Source organism: Ctenocephalides felis, unplaced genomic scaffold, assembly GCF_003426905.1.
Source record: "Ctenocephalides felis isolate EL2017-DRISC unplaced genomic scaffold, ASM342690v1 CF-g0.4_SCAFFOLD_00845, whole genome shotgun sequence".
Lineage (NCBI taxonomy): Eukaryota > Metazoa > Arthropoda > Insecta > Siphonaptera > Pulicidae > Ctenocephalides > Ctenocephalides felis.
Window position 1 is genome coordinate 81242316 of NW_020536999.1, and position 8726 is coordinate 81251041.

Genomic DNA, 8726 nt, shown 5'->3' on the forward strand with positions numbered 1-8726 from the left:
ATACTCCGTTCTCTCAAAAACTCGATTTCTATTTTCTGCACTCTTTGCTCCGTATCTCCGTAACGGCTGGACCTGCCTTTGCCAAAAACTAATCAGCACATCTCCCTATTAATAGGGATCGAATGTTTTTAAATCATTCAAATCGGTTGATCCGTGCGCCCGAAAACGTGGACGAAATAATGCGGACATACAAAACACACACACACCTACGCACACATCAAAATTTTCTGAGAAATGCCAAAATGTTCAGAAACCTTCAAAACCTCGAAAAATGCAAAAAAATTTATTTTCGATTTTTCAGAATTGAAGAACTTGATTTATATTCATATTTACTAATCTCTGGAAACATTTTTTTTTAATATTTATCTATGGTAACTCCAAACGTTTAACTTCTGGAGGTCCAATTAGAAATATAATTTATTGTTTACTCAAATTCACTTTTTTTTTAACTTCCCGTAGGGCAAGTTATAGTAATCGCAAAAAAATCTAAAATGAACATTTTTATATTCTTTACGTTGCAAAACCTTCTGAACATTTTGGCATACCTTAGAAAAAAATAATGTATGTGTATGTATGTATGTGTGTGTGTACGTGTGTGCGGATACAAATTTTCGTCGACGATTTCGGGAACACGGATGAAGCGATTTGAATAATTCAAAAAACATCCGATTCGTATTGATAAGGAAACGTGCAGATTGGTTTTTGGCGAAGGCAGGTCTAGCCGTTCCGAAGATATGGGGCAAAAAGTTCCAAAATTGATAACTCCGTTTTTAAGAGAACGGAGCGTCCAATGTTAATAATTCAAAAACGTTTTACTTGTATTGATAAGATGAAGAACTGCAAGAATTTTCATGAAGGCAGGTCTAGCGGTTTCGGAGATCTAATGAAAAAAGTAAAAAAAATGCCATTTGGCGGTCAAAAATGATCATGAGACATATGCACATCAAATTATCAGATATTTTATATAGATTTTAACAATAAGTTTAAATTTTGTTTGCATTCCTATGGGTTCCGTATCAATGTTTATCCGTCAGACGGCGACGCGACGCTTACGCGCTTCGATATTTCGTCTCTATGCAGTTAAAGCAGTACGATTGCTTTGAAAAAAAGTTCAAAATTTCCAAAATATGTCAAAATAAAGAAAACATTTTTTTTTCAAAAAACTTTTTTTTTTAAAAAAGTAATTTTGTGTCAAATTTATAGTTTCTCAAAAATCTAATTTTTTCGAAGTAATTTTTTTTTTTCAAAAATGTTCATCATTTTTTCAATAAAAATAATTTTTGGTACGGGAAGTTCCAGCAATTTGCCTTGATGCACGATGCCATGCGCCCCACTAGTTGGTTTTTGTATTCGTAAATAGTACTTTGCCTATTTGTACCACCTTTTGCAAAACCTCACAGGTTGGAACCGACGTATTGATTTTATTTTATTCTTTTTGAAGTAAAACTTCTTTAGGCGCGACTAGGGTATAAATCCGTCGTTGTATATGTACCGATATCAACAAGGAAATCGACATAGATAAATAAACATTTTAAAGTTACATCGTAGTACAAATCTTGATTTAATGAAAAATGCCAGTATCGGAAGAATATTTTACCTTGTTTTTTGAAAATATTAAAACAAATTATACATTTGTTTCTTGATAAGAAATTATTTTTATATTATTCGTTATATTAAAATAAAAAATATTTTTAGGCAAGACAGATATTACAGCTGTTCAAAGAATAATAGTATATCGCCAGCAAAAAAGTAAAAAAAAATACAAGCAGTCAATGAATGTATGTTAATTTTAATTACATGAAGTTCTTCAAACACAATTATTAAATGATAAGTGAGTGAAGTTGCAAAAACGATATTTGTTTAGGCGTTGGTTAACAGAATCCACTGTGTGAACGAGAATATCATAGAATTTATTAATAAGCAATTACTTCATTTCTCTAATGAAGAACCGACAAACCGATCATGTCATATTTGAAGTATGACTTGAATTATATTATTGTTTTCAAATATTATACATATTTTTAATGCTATTATAGATATATAGATGTATAATAGCCGACACTAATAAATGTGTGCATCACTAGTGTTACCAATAGCAAATAAGTTTTACTTCACTTTTTTTTATTTCACTCAGACTTAGGCCGCACGCCTAGCAAAGTTATTGGGCACAGACAAACCTAAAAATCGACAAGCAGTAGGCAAGCTGCACCAGGCTGGAATTTTGTTTGCGGTTGGACAAAGTGTTAGGCCGAATGAGCCTCCAGATCGGTTACCATTTTTAGAAGTATTAAGCAAATTTTCAGGAACGCTTGACGAAGAGGATAGATATTCTGTGTGAGTAATAAATATTTACTGTGATACCTGGGTAAAATGTACATTTTAATAAGTGATCTCTGAATATGAGAGGAGATCCCTTACATCTTTCGTTTTGTCTTAAGGGGGTATTCTACTGTAGAATTTTGAAAAAATCGAATTTTTTTTTTCATATTTTCAAAATTGAGTTATTCAAAAATATGTCATTGTAAGGATTTTTCAAAATTACTATTATTTCCTGAGTTATAGCCGTTTTAGTGATGTGGCCTCGGTTCGGGTCCGACCGAGTCTCAAAACTTTGAACGCGTTTTTCTTGGAACTACTTTTTTCGAGCTGGCGGTAAGGATATCTCGAGTTCTAATGAACCAATTTACTTCAAATTTGAAAAGGATCTTCTCTATACATCGCTTTATCGCATAGACCTTTCCCAAAACTATAACTTCATTTAGTATTTTTTAAAAATTCGGAATTGTTAAAAAAAACATGAAAAAATTTTTTTTTTCAAACTGCCGCCATTCAAACAGAAATTTTTTTTTTAACTTATTTGAGGTTCATACGATAGCGGCATCTATAATAATTAATAATCCATCTATTTTTTATGTTTCGGGTTCGAATGATGCACGCCAGGACACCCTCTTTTTTTTTGAGCCCCCACTTTGACTGCTCATAACTTTGTGAATTCTAATTTTTTTTCTTTAATAATTTTTTTTATGTAATAATAAAATATCAATGAACAAATGATAAAAAAATCGATAGTAAAAATATTGATTCCTTTATACAGCGCTTCAAAAACCGGGCAAAATTCATGCTTCTACAGTAGAATACCCCCTTAAGGGGCACAACCTAGTGTAACCGCCTAAAAAAAGGTGATTTTTGGGAAATTATATTAAACAAATGTAAATATTGTACTTATGTTTTAAGAATTCATAGTATAAGTTTTGAAGAAAAAAATTAAATTAAATTATCGTCGATCTCCAAGGGCGCGAAAAAAGGCCCTTCACTGCTGCAGTGATTCCAGCCTTCTACATGAATGAAATTTAAAAAAAAAATTCTCGATAAACTAGATAATATTGTCTGTAAAATACCTACCATAAAAAAAATAATCAAAAATTGACAAAATGGCGGCGTTTTAAAAAAAAAGTCGAATTTTACCCAAAATTTTGGTCGTTTTTGGACTGCCAAAATTCGATTTTTGATCCGATCATTTTACGGAGAGCTATATATAGAACATGTAAAAAAATTAGATAGTGATCGGATCATTTGTTTTTGAGTAATCACTGCAGCAAATTCGGAAAATGCTGTTTCGAGAAAAAAGCGTTTAAAGATAAATCGATCTTTGTACTATATACTATATATATACTCTTTAAATGGCTATGACTCAAAAACTATTTAAGATATCGATTTAAAATTTTTGTATGGTATTTTTAAAAGCATAACCTATTGAATTATGAAAAAATTGAAAATTTGATTTTTTAAAAATTTCACACTAGGTGTGCCCCTTAAGAAAAATTGCTAAAAGTGTGCAAATAATTGAGTTGGTCAATGAATATTGACCGCAACTTTTAAAATGGTGAGGATAAATCCATACCAGTTATTTTCGACGAATAATAGTTCAAAGTTTAAATAAATCACGTGTATTTGCCATGTTGTCCTTACATAACACAACGCTTTCTCATACATTTTTACTTATAATTAGCCTTGGATATGCACGGTGAGTATCACTAACTAGGCCAAAGTGATATTTTTCCTTAAGCGAGTTGCGAAAAGACAAAAATTGAATACTTCTATTATATTATCATCGTCCATTCTGGTTTCAGATTCAAGTACTTACAAAAGGAAATTCATCTACCTTCGAGAATACCCTCAGGAGCCATATGGGCTCCATATAGCGCTTATAGAAGGTCTCTTATCGGTACCAAACCCCCCTGACCGAAGAAACATCACAAACGCCCTTAAATACGGAGCAAAGGGCCAAGGAACCAAGCCAAGGGCCAAGACCTACAGGGTATATGTTAACGTCAATATGTAAATTAATGGTTTGTATCATCTGTAATATATGTGGGTGGAATGATAAAGAATAGTAAGTTTTATCTTATTCCCGAACATGCAGCTGGTGATACTTGTCCCACAATTTTCTGTCCACATATTTGGGAGCACGGATCAACCGATTTGAAATATTTAAAAAGCAATCGTTTACTATTGAGAAAACAGAGCATCCGATTTGAATTATTCAAAAACATTCAGCATGTATTGATAATAGTCCAGTCATTTGGTCGTTTTGCCGGTACAGTACTCCGGGAATTCTGAAAGTTTGTTATCTTATAGATTTTGAGGTGCTCTTTACGAAAATCAACTTTGCCACCTCAAATTTAAATGGCAAGTTGCCGCCATATAGGAAAAATGGCGTCAAAAAACAGCCTTTTTAAAATATCTTCTTTCTGGCTGATCATACGATAAACTAGTTGGTTTGGTATTTAGCCTTGAGGCAAGTTACAATAACTTCCCGATATGTGTAAATAATCGACTTAATCAAAAAAAAAATGTGTAAATAATATACTTCATCAATCCTACTTTAAAAAAAAAACGATAATAATTTTAACAAAGTGTGACGAATTTTTAAAATTAAACTACTTGTCGTAAGGCCGTAATATTACAGTAAGTTCTATAAGACCATGATCTATATCGCCAAAAAAAGTTCCATGAAAATCGGCTTAAATTTTTTTCAACAGTTAATTACAAGAAAACGGCTCGGTAGATTTTCACCTAAAATTAATCAGCATCATTCCCAAATGATATCTTTCGAACAGTTTTTGATTTTTTGAAATCGGTTCGGTAGGATGAGCTTAAATGTGGACGAAAATTTAACACTTTTCTTCAACATTTAATTACAAGAAAACGGCTCGGTAGATTTTCACCTAAAATTAATCAGCATCATTCCCAAATGATATCTTTCGAACAGTTTTTGATTTTTTGAAATCGGTTCGGTAGGATGAGCTTAAATGTGGACGAAAATTTAACACTTTTTTTCAACATTTAATTACAAGAAAACGGCTCGGTAGATTTTCACCTAAAATTAATCAGCATCATTCCCAAATGATATCTTTCGAACAGTTTTTGATTTTTTGAAATCGGTTCGGTAGGATGAGCTTAAATGTGGACGAAAATTTAACACTTTTTTTCAACATTTAATTACAAGAAAACGGCTCGGTAGATTTCCACCTAAAATTAATCAGCTTCATTCCCAAATGATATCTTTCGAACAGTTTTTGATTTTTTAAAATCGGTTCGGTAGGATGAGCTTAAATGTGGACGAAAATTTAACACTTTTTTTCAACATTTAATTACAAGAAAACGGCTCGGTAGATTTTCACCTAAAATTAATCAGCATCATTCCCAAATGATATCTTTCGAACAGTTTTTGATTTTTTGAAATTGGTTCGGTAAGATGAGCTTAAATGTGGACGAAAATTTGACACTTTTTTTCAACAGTTAATTACAAGAAAACGGCTCGGTAGATTTTCACCTAAAACTAATCAGTATCATTCCCAACTAATATCTTTCGAACAGTTTTTGATTTTTTAAAATCGGTTCGGTAGGATGAGCTTAAATGTGGACAAAAAGTTTAACACTTTTTTTCAAATTACAAAGAAACGGCTTGGCAGATCGTTGCACAAAGCTGACAAACGATAGTCCTCACCGAAATACACCGAATGGCTTTTAAATTTCTAAAATCGGTTCAGGCGTTTTTGAGAAAACGTCGATCAAAAGTCTAATTTTGACAAATGCCAAAAAGACCATACTGATTTTTGCAAACTTTGACGAATTTTTAAAGCTGAACCAGTTGTCGTAGGGCCGTAATATTTTAGTATGACCTAGAAAACTATGGTATCTATCATCAAAAAAATAATCATAAAAATCGTCGATTTTTTTTTTAAAAAAACGTTATTACAAGAAAACGGCCCGGCCGATCTTTACCAAAAACTAATCAGCACGATTCCCAACCAATATCTATCGAATGGTTTTTGAATTTTCAGAATCGATTCAGAATTGCGGGCTAAAACGTGGACGAAAAATTTTTCAATTTTCTGCAATTTACAAAGAAACGGCCCGGCCGATCGCCGCACAAAACTCAGAGACGATAGTCCTCATCGAGATACATCAAATGGCTTTTAAATTTTTGAAATCGGTCCAGCCGTTTTGGAGAAAACGTCGATTTACGGCAAAAAATCTGTTCACACACACACACACACACACATACACACACACACACACACACACACACATACTTTTTCCAAATTTGGTCTCATTCGATTCAGAATGGCTCGAAACGTCGAGAAAACATAAAATTAGCGATTCGGATTTTTTGATGAAAACATAAACTTCTCCTTCGGGAAGTTAAAAAGTATCTATGTACGAATTAAACTAGAAAAAATTTCCTACAATTCTTTACAAAACCGGTTTTGTGTAAAATTGATAGTTTGTGAGTACGGCCACCTCAAATTCTTTGCTGCTCTCGCCGTAGTATCAAATCTGTCCATATATGACCGCACTTTGAACTTGATCACATTCTTTCTAATAAATAAATATTTTCAATGTTAAATTAAGCGAATAAGATCTAGAAATAAAATAATTCAAATATTTTTCAAGCAGAAAAGAGCTATTCGAATCATTTTTTCCTTGCCCATATTTAAAAAACACAATATTCTAACTGTCCCATGCATTTATCTGCTGGTAACATTATCTTTCATCAAAAACAATTCGAAACTTTTTGATATGGCTTCGTCTTCCTCAAACTACAACACTAGACACAAACTTTCAATGCAATCGACGTTTTAGGTATTCAGCTTATGAATAAACTTTTACTCAATATCTGAAACTTAGACAGCAAAAAACTTCATGCTCTCTTAGTTAAACTTTTTAAATGATTAGCTTTTTATGACACTACTGAATTTTCTCGATTTGATTTCAATAACTATTTTCTTGCATAATCCTTATCATTTATCTATGTAGTTGTAGTCTGATCATTTGATCGCCTGTACAACCATGTTTTTTATTGCTATTTTATTAATTTAAATTTTTTACGGTTTTAAATGAGTATAACTTTCAACCTTGTGCAAGAATTTTGAGCTTGACTGGTGGTCAAATAGACTTTAATATGATGAACTTAATTATGAATCAGTTCTTTTTTTCAGAAGCGAAATTCGTGCAGCTATTATGATTATTAAAAAATTATTATCCTTTTAATATTAATTATGAATAAGCTTGACAAGAGCCTGAAATAATATCTATTATTATTGATTACGGCTTGCTTATGATTAAATAAATAAATAAACTAGTGGGGTGTATGGCATCGTACTTTAAGGCAAATTGCTTAAGGCAAACGTACCGTAACGAAATATTCGAGGGATATTGAATATTTTCAAATAGATTATTATAAATATTGAAACATTGTCTAATATTTATAAGAATTATATAAACTGAATTGCAAAGATGAAATTATTTGTTTAAAGTATATTAGAACTTTAGTCAGAATTAAAAATAAAATTTGAATTATTTTCGATATAGGAAAAAAATTTGAAACAATTTTTTTTTCCAAAACCAATTATTCTGTTGAGACAAGCAGAAAGTTCTTTGAATAATTTAAATCGGACGCTTAGTTCTCTCTAAAACTGCCATTTTTACACATTTAGCTCCGTATCTTCGAAAAGGCTGGACCTGCCTTTGCCAAAAACTAATCAGCACATCTCCCTATTAATAGGAATCGAATGTTTTTTGAACCATTCAAATCGGTTGATCCGTGCGCCCGAAAAAATGCGGACACACATGCACACACATTTGTATTCTGATTTTTTCTGAGGTATGCCAAATGAAAAGAAGATAATAAAAATTACATTCTTGGTTCTGAAGGTACAGCTGGTGAACGCCCCGTCACGCCACTGACAAGAACACCACAGAGATCCTCGGGCCGCGCTCCCATTAGGATTATAATAAGTATATTTTAATATTAATTGACTTATTGTGTAATAAATACGTTAATGTTAGTGTAAAGATAAAGATAATAACAATTATATTCTTGTTCTAAAGCTCCGGCCAGTGAACCCTCGGGGCCGCGATCGCCCCCAACACGTGGCAGAATATTAAGTGCTGGCCATCTTGGTATGTTTTAATATTAATTTGAAAGTTATTATCTAATAAATACGATCATGTTACATAACGTGTGTAATGTAAGTGTGAAGATAAAGATAATTATAATTTCCTTGTTGGTCTAGAGCAGTGATTCCCAAACTTCTTTTACTTACTATCACGTGGCCTGGCCTGGCCGATTTTTAATTATACGACGCGTTAATCAATGTATTGCGTAATCATTAACCGGCTTGCTAATTGTGTTATCGCTAATAATAAGAATGATGATA